Source organism: Chinchilla lanigera, unplaced genomic scaffold, assembly GCF_000276665.1.
Source record: "Chinchilla lanigera isolate Chin_1 unplaced genomic scaffold, ChiLan1.0 scaffold00056, whole genome shotgun sequence".
Classification (NCBI taxonomy): Eukaryota; Metazoa; Chordata; class Mammalia; order Rodentia; family Chinchillidae; genus Chinchilla; species Chinchilla lanigera.
Window position 1 is genome coordinate 14,979,109 of NW_004955457.1, and position 15,216 is coordinate 14,994,324.

The following is a 15,216-nucleotide window of genomic DNA, read 5'->3' on the forward strand; positions in this document are numbered from 1 at the left end:
GTCATTTATCTTTTCCTGGAGATAGATCTTGTTCATTCACACTCTTTACCCTTACCCTTCTTTAGTTAAGGACGTAGGTGTTCAAGGCTGATTACAAATGATGGAGGGGCCAGTTGGCATAAGGAGGGCTGGTAACCTCCCTCTCAGGGAATATGGAGCTCAGGAGTCTGAATCTAATTTTCTTCAATATCAGCCAATAGAAATGTTTTAAAAATTAAAATTTAAAAATATAAACTGGCTGTATGCTCAATCCCCTAATCATAGTTTGAAGAAACATAAATGCCATGTAATGGGTAGCAAAGGAGCCATTGCACCTAGTAAGGAGCCAGCATTAAAGTGGGAAAAGCCTGTTCACTTCTTGAATTCACAGAGTGTCATATGTGATAATTTTTTAGCTTTGGCCCAATTAAAAGTTCATTTTGGTAAGCTCTTTCCATTTAATTTTTACATCTCAAGGAATTGAAACTGTGTGATTCTGGTCAGTGTGGATGTTAGTTAACTCACTGTAATGTGTTTGGTAAGAGTTGTTTGGAAGAGGTTCCAGGAATTATATGAGTCTTTTGAAAAAGGAAAAAACTGAACCAGTTTTGCATCAAATTCAAAGGCCAGAGGTGACGTGGATAAAAGCTGGCCATCTACCAGGTCAGTTAAGTTCTTGCACAGCTGACTGCATATGAGCATTTGGGAATACGTTATACCTGCACATGAAATGGAGGACTCAGGTGAGCATAAAAATCACAGAGCTTTCAATGAGAGGGAAGCATGATCCGGAATAGAAGCAACCATGCAAAGTCTCTCGTATCTTAAGCAAGAGAGTCTGAATTTTGAGTACAAGCTACCTGGATGTTGGTCATGAATACTTTCTAACCTATCACAATCTCATTTTCATTCTTTCAAAGTCAGCATAGTGATAAATTAGAAAAATGCTCTACTGTTATTCAGAACATGCACAAATCCCTTTAATTTTTTATAGCATTTCTATTAATACTACACATTTTATCAGCACTCAGGTTAAATACATATATGCCAAAGTTATTGTTAAAAGTATAAAATATTATAATATAGTTGTCATAAAAATAAAGGTATTTTTTATGCTAGAAATCTAATTGGCAAATTCTTCTTGGCAGCTGGCTGTTTTTTGATCAAAGGGAATGAGAAAGAATAAAAGAATTTGCTTAATCGCTTTCGGAGGAGAAGAAACGAAGTCCTATCCTATATGATTTGTTAACACAGAGGCTTATAGGATGATATGATATAATTCAGAGAATGAGTTAGATTTCAATTCACACTTGATGCCACAAGATCCCCTGGCTTTTTTGGGTTTTTGTTCTAAGGATTTTAGAGAAGAGGTGTCACTTAAACTCTTAAGTGCTATCAGCTTGTTTGGGGAATGTCTGTCTGGAGGAATCTCCCTGTCTCTAAATTCTTCTGCATTGCTGTCATCAATTCAATAGCTTTATAGTGGTGCTCTAAAAATTTATAATCTAACAAAGGACTGAAGCTGGGAAGATAAAAATACTCATTGTGTTATTTATCACTTGTCTGTTTCCAAGATGTTTACACACAAGAGCTTATTTTTACTGAGTCTGTTTGAGTTCCTGACAGTTTAGAAATGCCTTTCTAGGTAGATTAAAAAATTAGCTTTAAGGAGACTGAGGGTTTGGGGGATGGGGTGGATGTTTGGAGTGCTGTTTTTTCTTGCGCTGGGCTCATGGGATGTTGGAGCTAGGACCTGGAGGGTCTGGAGATCTTGATTTCAACTCACAGTCTTCTACTTGCTCTGTAGCTTGCAGATTATATAACTTTCCTGCACCCTCTCTAGACTCTCAGTTTTTAAAAAGAAGCAAGCAATTCCATGAAAACTGAAGTGTATTAGTTATACAACATAATACACTGGAGATTCTGTACAACTCATTAAAGATCAAACTGAGCTGAGGAAGACAGAATATAATCGCATCCAGAAAAGCTTAGTTGTTGAAAATAAAAATATGGGAGTTGCATATACAAAAATAGAAGAATCTGAAAGCTCTTCAGGGGGAATAAAGGTTAAACACATTTTTATAAAGGAAAAATGAAACAGGAAGAGTTATAAAGACAAAAAATGTTAATGTAAACAGGTATAATCCTTAGATTTTAAATTAGAAACTTATGACATTTAAGGAAAGACCACTATTAACAGAAGCGCTATAGATCTTCACAACTGTGAAAACTATCATTATTCTAAGTGAAATTTCTCTGTAATGATTATAATAACAAACATTTTGAAAGCAATGCACTATTTTTACTAATGTTAATATAATCCAGCATATAGAGACTCTGTGTGTGTGTGTGTGTGTGTGCTTATTGGTGGTTGTACTAAGTGTGAAAAAGAATCAATTTATAGGTCAGCAGGCCAACTTTCATTCCAATGTGTCTCCTTATTTATGCATGCTGCTCAGGAGTCATACATTATTGAACACTAGAGAGCTGGAGTTTCACCTCTGATAATTTTATGACTCCAATTGGATTTGCTATAACTTCAATTCTAAGCAAGAGAATAAAGACTTCAATAACGTCAAATAAAATGGCATGCGTGTGTAAGTGGCCTTGTAACATGCCATTATTGTTTCATCCTCACATTTAATGATAATTATTCTTTGGAGAACTTTGCCTTATGTGGTTTTTGAAGAACTACATGTGATTTAGTGACAATAGCTTTCTTTTAGTGATTGCAGATTTAAAGGATTACTGAACTCTTCAGATTTTAAAACAGCTGAATATCCAAGAGGATTTTATTTTCAACTCTTGTTTACTTCCTAAATCATGCGTTAATATGATGTTTAGAAACTGAGCTAAATGTTCCAGGGCTGAACTAGAGCCATCTAGAATATGAATTAGAAAAGTGGAGACAAATTTCCTTTGTGTCTTGGAAATGATGAGCTATGTATAGATGTATTTTTAAATAAGCACCTTCAGTGCAGAAGCTCCAACCAGCTGTGTGAGAACAAAAAGTGGTAGAAGCAGGGGTACAAGCTCACTGGACAGGTTTATTTCAGAGCAAACCTGAGAGGGATCACTCTGGCACTAGAGACTGGGTCTGAGGTGTTTTATTGGGTCGTGAAGGGTCTGAGGTGTTTTATTGGGTCGTGGGCATAAAAACGGCATGTTGTGGAAGGCCAAAGTCACAATGGGACTTTCTGGGGGAGAATTCAGTACAAAGGAGCTGTGGCTATCCACCTGGGACAGGGCTTGAGAATGTGCAAGGAGGTGTATATTGTTTGTAAAGAGCAGGGCTGAACAATGACTGGGATTTCTAGGGTGGAGCTGTGCTTGCTGGGCCTTCTGGAGCCTGGTAGATACATCTGCAGCAGGTGGGAAAGCACAGCAGGGGAAGGATTTAAAGTGTCCTCTGCTTATACCACGATGGCAGCATTCAGATTCTCTCAAGTTGATATTTCTTCTCTTACAGAAGAAACCTCAAAGCTTTATTCCTTCCTTCACCTTCCACACCAGCTTCCTTTGCCCTCTTCATTTGATCAGACAAATCCATCTCCATTCTTTTTCTGCCAAAGCAGTGAACTGATTTAACTTACACCACCCCATCCGCTCTCACACATACATTATAAAAACCTGTCACCTTCCCTTACCTGTGGCTCAGAATAACTTCCACCTTCAAGTTTTTTTCCTCTCTAGCTGCCAGGCGAAGGAGTGCTCCTGTTCTTTTTCTGGTGTCTGTCCTGTTGTGCTTTTGGCCAATGCTCACTTTCCCCCAAATCTCGCTCTGTTGCCTATTGAATAAACCTTTAAAAAATATATTGCTCTGCCTTTTGCCTCCTTCCTCCTAAACATAAAAATTTATCCTCATCTTTAAAAAATTAAAAATCCTTCTCTTCAGCTGATCCAATATCTTTCCTTATTGCCAACTCTTATGAAAGACCTGGCTTGCTCTACTCTGTTTACTGTTGATCTCCAGCTTCTGCCTTTCAGAAAGCAAACAGTGCAGCAGAGCTTTTCCAGCAGCCATCAACAGCTCCTTGCTTGGGTGCCCTGGGTTCATCCGCCCCATGTGGGGCACCCAGGGCTGCTTCTGCTTCCTTGCGGTCTCCACAGGCTTCTGGGCGACTCTGCTTTGCTGAGTCTTCTCCTCTCTTCTAGTCTTCTCTGTTCAAAAAAACCTCATCACTTTTCTGGCCTGCATCTGTCCCTTACATGAAGCTAATTTCTCACAAGTATAATTTTAAGTTTCTCTTTTTTATTTCATGGTCTGTTCTTATAAGCAATCTTCTGTTCTTCATTCACTCCCATGGTCAGGCTTTGCACACGTTTTCATAAAGGAAAAATACGTAATATGACTTATAATACTTCCAGCTTTCTTACAGAGTGTATATGTACAATATGTATCATCCATATATTCTGGAAGTGCTGTGAACTCTGTCCTTCTGTCTATTAACAATCTATCATCCTTCATCATCCATCATTGATCCCAGCTCTGTTCTCTCTAGAACTGAAGCGCACATCTCTAAATGTTTACTGGCAACCTGACCCAAATATCCTGCTTCACTCTTGACCTTACTATTGATATCCATTTATCTACCGAATTACAACAATTCTATTTTTTAGGGCCTTGTCCATCTTTTGATCTTAGTTCTTATCATAACCCCAGTTCATCAGTTCAACCTTCTATTTCTTACTTAGAGTATTTGAGTAATCTTGTGTATTTAACTCATTTTTCTTTACATTTATTCAGGATCAGCATACTCCAATCCATCTTTCACCTTTACATCTTGATTATTTTTTAAAATATTCAGATAGCATCACAAGACTTCTTTATTTATAAACTTAAAGTGTATTTCCTTTCCTCTAGGATAAAATCCAAATTTCTCAGTGTCCACAGAGATTTCCAAAACTTGGCCTTGGACTGCATTTCTAGTCTTTTCTCCATCATTCCCCGGTCACCCCACACTGGCTATATAGGGCAGCATGGAGCTCTCTCCACATGCTATGTCAGTTCTCTGTCCAATCTGCTCTTCCTGCTAAAACACTGTTCTCTGTGAGTTACATGAATGAAACATTTTATTAATATATACAGTAATGATTTAATAATACTATTTATTATATTAAGTAGTTATTTTTCTAATATTTTAATATTCAACTCTAGTACCAACTCTACTATATTGCTTAATCCAATTCTGCCAACTTGTCATTTATTATCTCTACTTAATCTCCTGTAGTATTTAATAGACTCTGGGTCACCTCATAGGTAGCTTTGTTTGCTGTCTTTGTTAAAGAACATGTCCTGGAATCAGAAGAATTGGAGATGAAAACTTGCCAGTTTGGCAACATTTCAGTCAACTTGAATATGATGTAATATTTAAAATATTGAGCAAAATACCTGCCACTTATTAATATTTAATAAATGTTATTTCTTGTTTCCCTCCTCTCTTCTCTATTCATTCTCTAATATCTAGCATAATGCAAATAGGAAATTCTCCTTTTTAGGTAACTGTTAAATTAAATAAAAGGAAAACTACAGGAAAACCAACTCACATATGTCCTCTGATAAAACTTCAGGATTTAAGAAATCAAAAGATTCACCTGGCAATATTTGGCACTGTTATCAGTGCTGTTCTCACTATCACATGACATCATTGCATTGCTCATGATAGCTTGTATTGGGAGCTGTATTACCCAGCTTCTCCTACACTGACACACATTAACCCAATATCTACAACTGAAAGGAGGAGAAATTTCATAGGTTTCCAGATCATGGTAGGCTGGCTCCAAAGCAGGAAAATCATGATGGAAGAGGATGGCCGATGAAAGATGCTTACTTTATGGCAGCTGGAAAACACAGCAGCAGGGCAGTGCCCGAGATGATGGGGAGGGGGGCCAGATACAGAGCCCAAGATTACACCTCCAGGATCCATCCAGAGACACTGAGAAATGTGCTTTCCTAATGCCCTGTGTGCTCCCAAGCCAAGCCAAGTGACAGTCCATCTTACCAGACACAGGTGCCCTGGACACAGTGTTCAGCGTGTTCCACACTCCTTTCCCTTCTTCCCCACATTAACTCCATGAAGCAGGGGTGATTTATCACATCAGGGGCCCAAGGAAAGCAAGTTATGAAGTTGGAACATAAAACTAAGGAGCCTGACTTTATTAGAACTGTTAATCAGTATTACATTAACTTTATCTACTTTTGCTATCCTGGCCTTAGTTCCCCCACTTTTTTATTTTAATCAATTGATTAATTGTAAAAAATAAAATTAGACCTCTGTAATTGAGTGTTTTGTGAGACTGGAAGTACAGATCAAAAGAGTAGAAAATTAGACACTGGAATATATAGCTGATGATAGGATTTGAAGGCATGACAAGTTCACAGTGTAATAATAAAAGGAGATTTGGACCATTAGAAGGTTGGCTAAAGAAAGCATTTTTCCCTGATGACCTATTTAAGTCTTACTCACTCAGTCCAATTAAAAATTTCCTCATGAGTGGTATTGGGCCTCACATCCACTGTGAATCTGTACGACTGGATTCTTATCCATTGTGTAGACAACTGTGCTTAATGAGTCTACTGTACAAGAACTGTACTTTGATGTGAGCTGAGTGTACTATGCAAGAATTGTGTACTTTTATTCTATGTGCTGGGAAGACACGCAGATTCCCTTTATTTATATAAAGTGCAATTATATGAATGTAAATCAATTCTCAACTTTAGCAAAAGACATTTTCTTGCTATAACAGATAATACACATTTAGAAATTCCAAAATATCAAGATGATTAGATGAAAGTTTTGAACTATATGGAAATGTATAGACATTTCTTTGTAAAATTCTAAGAAAATAAGATTTTTGGAAAAAAAATAAGATTTTGAAAATAATATATTTCTTTTTTATGTAATACATTTGCAATGAAGTTTATATGTGCCATTTTTAAAAACAGAGTATGTGGCATAAACAATTTTTATGCAGGTGAGGTCTTGATTGTTGTGTAATTTCCCCTAAATGAGATGTTAAGCTTAATCTACCAATAGAGTAGCTCATCCATGCTCGAAAGCCCATCTGTAGATAGTAAAGTGGAATACTTACTTAAGCACTAACAGCAAAGCTTGTGGAGGACAACAGGGCAAAGAGAAGATTAGGAAGGCTTTGAAATGTTTGTAGGAAGAAAATAGAGGACAAAGTTCATTTCAAAATTTCAGAACACTGGGAAGATGCCAGTATATTAAAGGCTTCAACACATAGGATATTCTTATTTTTTGGATTAGATACGAAATAATTATTATTGGATTTTAAGCATTACTAGAGCCTTAAGATCTTTAGCGTACTTTACTTAAATAATGCTTTGCTATCTATCCTTTTTGGCTATGAGATGCCAGATGTCAACTTCAAATTATCAACCCATTTTACTTTACTTTGCAAGGGCTTTTCCTCTACTAAGAGACCCTGTTCTAAGAGTTATATGTCCTTGTCATATGGTGTGGTAACTTGGCCTTCTTTCAGGGGTAAATTAGTAAACTACTCACTCAGGAAACGTGACATGAGCTGACATTTCACTGAAAGGAAACACATTTAGCAGAAAATGAGGTTACATCAAAGAAATTAAGGAGAATCTCCACAATCTACTGAGAAGTCTATAGGCGGCATTTGATGGGAATCACTTTCTTTATTACGTATATTTTCCTGTATGTGAGATGACTGGAAGCTGCTCTTTATACTCGCCTTTAAATTAGAGAGAAGCCTAGCTGGAGTTTGTTTAAAAAATAGTGAGTACCTTTGTTTTGGCTTAGGAAGTGCATGAAGTAGTCCTGTTTTGCCTGTGTTTGTATGGGTACTGCAGCCGAAGAAGACCACATGTGCTTTGCCCACCAGGAAAGCACAGGTGTCTGTGGGATTTAATGTCTGATACAAGGTTGGTTTCAAATTCAGAAAAACAAATTTTCTCACATTTCCTACTGAAATATGTTGATTACCTTCTACATGTGCACCTTTGTTAGAAAAGCTTGAGAAATACAGCACGCTGAGACCTCTTGGGAGACGCTCAGACCACCTACCTTGCTTTCACGACCTTCCTTGGGGGTTCGTTTCCCTGTTTGTAATGCACACGGTCAAACAATTAAAAGTGTGTTCCCCTGTTTTACTCTTAAGCAGATTAATAAGAAAACATTTGTGTAGAAACTGAAGAACAGAAAATATCTGACCGTATGTAACACAGTGTGGTACATATTTATATGAACTACATAGATGCACTGCAGGTGCTCACATTTTCCAAATAATTCCAGCTGACCCTTTTCTGTTCCAAAACATTTGATTTATTTTTTGTTGTCCTGGATTATATTTTTTTTTTTTTTTTTTTGGTTTTTCTCCGGTACCGGGAACCGAACTCACCACCTTGCGCTTGCCAGGCAGGCGCTTTGCCGTTGAGCTAAATCCCCAGCCCCCCTGGATTATATTTTTATAAAATATACTATGAATTTCTATGCCATCAAACACACAGGCTGCAGCACCATAGTTATCCTTTTCTCATCTACTCATTTTCCTTACTATGAATGAGCAAATATTCCCACATATTCATTTCTTACCAATATATGGCTTTTCTTTTTGGTGCTTAAAGTCAGCCTGCCCACTGCTTTTTCACTGATGTCAAGGTAACTGCCTCTAAATTTCTCCTCTCACCTCCAAAACTTCCATTCTGTGTCTTAGTGTTTTGAATGCTAGAAGCCATGAAAAAAGATTTAAAAACTTTCTAATTATAAAATAATAATATTCATAGCAGAAACAATAAAAAGTAGTAGAAACAGAAAAAGGAACACTAAAAGGTTTATTGTCAGCACTTAATCTAATATCTTGTGCTCTTTTAATGCACATGTGTATAATTTGTTTTTTTTTTTTTTTTTTTTTGGTTTTTCTCCGGTACCGGGAACCGAACTCACGACCTTGCGCTTGCCAGGCAGGCGCTTTTGCCGCTGAGCTAAATCCCCAGCCCCTATAATTTGTTTTAAAACAACCAAAACAATGAATGTCTGAATGAAGATTGGAAGAGTCAGTTCAGGAAGATCATCACTTTGACTTGGGCCTGGCTGACAGGTGCTGAGGGAGGTGTATAGAATGAGCAGGACCGAAGCAGGAAACCTTTGGTCCCACCCACAAGACAGAGCTGTGTGAAAAACGAAGGAATATTGGGGCTCAGTAGGAACAGACAGAGAGAAAGAGCTAAGCTCAGTGTAGGAGGTAGGCAAGAATATTTTGCTTTCTTCATTTCGAAGCCAGGGAGAAACACAGAGCAAATTCTACGCACAGTGAATTTTTTCCTTAAAATGCTATAAAATCTATAGTTCTTAAGGTCTGTCAATCTCCAGGGGGCAAAAGGGGCTGTGCAGTGGTTGCACTGCTCAAAGATACAAAAATCTTAGATTTTATAATTAAGATACTAAATGTGTAATTTGATAATTAAGATACTAAATGTGTAAGACTATAATTCATTTGGATAAAAATGTTCATAAGTCATTTCTAACCATGTGTAATACCAGTGAAAAATATGGATAAAAGGCAGAACTTTGAGTAATAAATGTATATTTCTGGATTCAAAGACAGGAACAAATGCTTTAAAATAACCAAAACAATGAACAACAAACATTAAAAATAAATGTTTTAAAAGATGACAGTCATCTTACCACATTTTAATTATTGCTTTAAAAGGTAACATGTTAAAAATCAAATGTGTGATGAAATTTGATAAAATCTTGGAGTAGAAAAGTCATTGTGATCTCTCAGTTTCTAATATTTTTATAATTCTGTCAGAACACTGCTTTTAGAAATGGTACACACACACACACACACACACACAGCCACACACATACCCACACACATCATTCCTTCGTTTGTCAAATAGGAAACACTGCAAACTGTATCTCCCTCTCCCCTTTTGGGAGATTCATGATACAAATCAGTGTTGTAAAAGTTGTAAGTCGTGCAAAATGCAAAATCTCTTTCACTCTGTTTAAATAAACAGTTCCCAAGTATTTTTGAATAGAGGACAGTTTGTTTGCACTATGTAGGATTTAAAATCGTACATGGAACAATTTGCAGTGAACACTGATCTCATCCTAAGAACTTACTTCACAGGAAAACACTTACATCTAGGGAAAGTTTGTGAAATTTAGAAAGAATAGTGCTGGCCCAGGTATGTGGGGCATGCTGTAATCCCAGCATGCAGGATGCTGAGGCAACAAGATTACTGCAAGTTCAAGGCCAGCCTGGGCTACAAAGTGAGTTCAAGGCTAACCTGAACTGCATAGCAAAACCCTGTTTCAAAAAGACAAAAAAGAAAGAACAGAGCCAGAATCAAAATACAGATTACTATCAGCTAGTGGGCTTCTCTTCTGATTTAGTTAACTGCACGTTTATCTTCCACAGCATCCTGATTCCTTTTTTCTTCCTCCACTGGCATTTCTACCCTTTAAAAGTCACTCTATACTTCTGAGAAAATTTACATGCCCACAGCTTTGGGATCACTGTGATGGCGAAGATGTCAACTGACTGGCGTGGCACTGCCTAGGGGATTAATCAAGTCTACTTCTCAGTGTGTCTGAGTGGGTCATGCAGGCATGACCTGGGATCTGTATCTGGTCCTTTGCCCCTTCCTGTCTGCTACAGCTCCCTTGCTCTACTTTCTGGCTGCCTTAATGTAAGCAGTTTTGCTCTACTACACCCTTCTGTTGTGATGTTCTGCTTTGGAGCCAGCTGACCATGGACTTGACTTCTTAAACTGTAAGTCAAACAAATCTCTCCTTTCTGTTGTGCTGCTAGATATTTTGTCCAGCAATGGGAAAGCTTTCTAAGACAGTCATTTTAATGTTTTGTCTGCTCCATATCTGGTTATAGTCCTGGATTCTCACCAAGTGTTACTGAATATTTACCAGGCACCTGTTGGATTTACTTATTTGCATATCTTGCTTTTATATCTATCTGAGCATGTTCAAAATTGTCTTTTCAAATGTTTCTTTCTTTCTTTCTTTCTTTCTTTCTTTCTTTCTTTCTTTCTTTCTTTCTTTCTTTTTTTCTTTCTTTCTTTCTGGCTTGCTTTCTTGCTTTTTCTTTTGTTTTGGTGATACTGAAGCGTGAACCCAGGGATTTTGCATGGAGCTGCCTGCCAAGGACTTTGTATTTTTATTTTGAGACTTGGTCTAGTTGAAGTGCCTAAATGGGATTCAAAGATGCAGTCTTCTAGCTTCAGCCTCCCAGAATGCTGGGATTAGAGGCACACACAGCTACACCTCGCTTAAAATTTCGTAGTTTTGGTAACAAAATTCTATTCTTGAAGCTTTCCTCCTTGTAGTCAATTTTGAAGTCTTCATGCCTTTTATGACTTAATTCCATTCATATTCTAATTTCTTAAAGTATTTTTCTTTTAAAAATTATGCTACTTCAAGTTCTCTTCATTACTTCACTTTAGATCATTATCCATAGCTATAACACTGCAAATTCGCTAATTTGTGTGCTATACAAGTCTATTTCCATTTAATTATAATTTAAACCTAGTCTTTAGATTCTTCACTGAAAAGCAAGTTTCACCTTGTTATTTCCACATTTTGGAGTTCTTAATGAGTTTCTATATCTTTTGTCCCCCGATTTATTTTTGAGTGCTTTAAAAGTTGGCCATCAACTGGGTGTGTTGGCAGAACTCTGTAATTCCAATACTCTTGGAGGCTGAGGCAGGAGGATTGCTAGTTGAAGCCCAGCCTGGGCATCTTAGTGACTAGTGAAATCCTGTCTCAAAATAAAAAAAAAAGGGGGTGGGGATATAACTCAGTGCAAGGGTCCTAGATTCAGCCTTCAGTATCACAAACACACATTCACACATACACACTACCTGGCCATGTGTCATCTAGCCAGTAGAACTGACCCTGGACCTTCTATGACTGGTTCCTATGACTGTCTGCAGGTCCAGTGCTGCTATGGTGATGGAACATGAACCACAAACAGAAACAGTGCTGATGTGGTGCTGAGGTGTTGGCTCCTGGACACAGAAGCCTGGTCTGAAGTCAAGCAGGGGACTGCATGGTAGAAGCTTCTTTGAGGTGCTGTCTTTACAGTTTCTGAGTAATGAAAAAATGCCCAAATTAACAGACTGTGGTCCATTCCCTTCCCCTCATTGCTGCACTTTTCAAATGTAGCAGGAATGATGGATGAGCCGCTACAGAGTTCCTGACTCCTTACAGCCCAGTATGGGTCAGTGAGAAAGAAGAGGGAAACAAAAGAAGGATATACTTCATTATTTCTTTGGAAAAGCATAAGAAAAATATGGTGTTTTGATTGACAAGCAGATGAGTTCCAAGTCAGAATATGGTGAGAATGAAAGTCACGGCTAGGTTTCTATGGGGATCTAACTTGATATGTCTACAGCTGTCTTGACCATGGCTGCCATTTTGCTGGCTGGGAGACCCTGGCAACACTCAGGCCTCAAGAGACACACAGCTGTAAATAGGCATCACAGTGTCTTGGGGCTGGGGATTTAGCTCAGTGGCACAGCACCTGTCTGGCAAGCGCAATGTTGTGAGTTCGATTCCCGGTACCGGAAAAAAGCAAACAAACAAACAAAAAAATCAAAAAACAAAAAACAGTGTCTTGTGCTGGCCACTGATGCCTGGCTTGTTTCCTAGCTAATGTCAGACATGCTAATGGTTTTTAAGAGAGCTCCAGTGCATCTTGGCTGGCTGTGACTCTGTCTATCTTAGTATAAACTCCTTCCTTCTATCTTGAGATGTGGGCTCCTCCTGTCTTGTGGCCATCCAGGCAAGCACCTACCTATAAGTCCCCAATAACCTGTACTTTCTGCAATCCCAAACCTTTCTGCTATTTCTTCAATTCTGTGACACCTTAGACCCTGAGTGGTTGGTTCTCACACAGCTGCACTGGTGTTTCTCAAAATTCACCATTTGGGTGTGATCACCTACATTTTTCTTTCACAAGTCAGCTTTGCTTTAAAGAACATTATTGCCATTCCTTGCAGTATCTCCCTACAGCTCATAGGTTCATTAAAATCAGTTGAATTTTCTAAGTCAGACTAGTAAACGTCTAATTCATGTTTTTTGCTGGGATCCAGAGATACTGACCCAGGAATCTGTTGCTCTTCACAGTCTGTCTGAGCCATGACTAGGATCTCTCTCACTCAGGACTGCATTCTTCTCCCTGTTTCTTCAGAAAAAAAGACTTTAGTTCTAGAATCTCTTCTCATTTGATTTGTAATAGCAACATCTCTGAAGAGCTTCACTGTATTACTTAGATGTATGAAGAGGTTCTGCATGTTAATTGAACTGAGTGCTAAATGACAGGAAGATGACCAGAACATGGTGCTCAGTAGCATGCTGTGAATACAAGGGCAGGGACCTTTCCATTATGTGAAAGCAGTGCTGAGAACCAGCTTAAGTTTTTTCTGTTGGCTCAGAGGCCAGGACTGGACACTGAAGAGATCCTTGCCAGTTCTCTCCTGGAACACATCAGCTTGCCAAGGAGGTACATCTGGGATGTGAGAATGGGTGATTGGATGTGGTGGACACTTTAGACTTGAGGAGTGGTTCAGTCTAGAAAGATGACTAGTTTTATGTCTCATTTAAAGAAGTTATCTCTATTTAATTTTATTTTTTGCTATTATAGTTTCAAAAAAATTCAATGAATGCATGATAAGAAACAGATTTCTGCTGTACACAGTGGAGACTGAAAGGAAGAAGCATAGATATCATTCCCTTGCTGATACAGATAACCACAATTCATGGTGGGAGTGAAGAGACCATTTCACTCCATTTCGTGGATTTTCTGGAAAGACATACTTTGAAATAAATCACTTTATGGGGATTTGAACAAAATTGTCAGACTCTAGGCTTCATGAATTTAAAAAAGAGCACTTGTGAAGTTATTTACTAACAGGATTTCAGGTGAAGGCAGCAAATCTCTCAACCTTTTTATTCTAAATACTCCTTCCCTCTGCTCTTCCTAAGCTTCTGATCTTTGCCCCTTTCTCACCCTGCTTCATTTCTTTTCAGTTCCTCCTCTCTACACAGATTTCGAGAAATACTAGCTTTACTTTATATGTTCTGTGTTTTATGATTGTAGAACTCTGGGAAAGGTGAAAAACTGCTCTCTACTCATTCTTGCTATGCTGGTTGTAGGTGATACACTCCTTATGAGAGAGGGAGAGAGAGAGAAAAAGAGAGAGAGAGAGAGAGAGAGAGAGAGAGAGAGAGAGAGAGAGAGAGAGAAAGAGAGAGACAGAGATTAGTATAATTTTACTGTTCCTGGACTCAGTACCCCCATACCTGACACCCACAGCATAAAGAAGTTTATTTGGCTCACGGTGTCAGGGGATGTAGTCCCTGGCTAGCAGGAGCATCATGGCAGATGGGCATAATGGACCAAACCTGCTCAATTTTTGGCATCCTGGAAGTAGAGCAAGGCTCAGGGTCAAAGAGGAAGGATGAAGGACCAGGAAAAGAACCCATGACCCATGTCCATGACCCATCCAGACACACCCAGACATGTGCTTTCCTAATCCCCTTGGTGTCACACAGCCTAATCACTTTGATACTCTACCCTAACCCTCACAAGGAAGTACAACATTTCCATATTTCCTTTTGATAGGAGTTGGCACTCTAATCCACTCTTTTATTTTTTTAAAAAATGCTACAGAGAAAAGAGTAAGTTATCATCTGGAAACCATAATAAAAGAAAGTTGCAAATTAGATATGCATTTTCAAGTTTTCCAATTAGGAGGAAAGCTAAGGTAATGCCTGGTTTGAGACTAGGGCTTGCTGTTTGCCCTTGTGCAGGGGTGTGAAGTCTTTACCATGATAGTTGCTATTTTTGGCCTCCAAATGTATCTAAGAGTGAAGCAGTTTCTAGTGGCCTGTATGCATCTAGGTGGTTGGTGATACTAAATCCAATTATCCTCAGCTGCATGCCCGCTGAAGCTGTTTTCCTCCGAGCACGGTTCCTGACATTAAGGGAGGCAGCACTAATATTCCTTTCTGTAAGGCAGGAGTGGGGAGCAGGGAAGCACGTAACAAGAGAGCTAATATATTAAAGCACAACAAAACAGATCTGGAGGGAAGAGAGCAAGCCTGATGGTGAGCTAGCATCCAATGAACGGATTTCTAAGCTGCCGTCAATTACAAATACCTTTTACAAAAGGCCATCCCAAAGTCTGCTGGACTGACGAAAAGCCTCTAGCAATGAGCA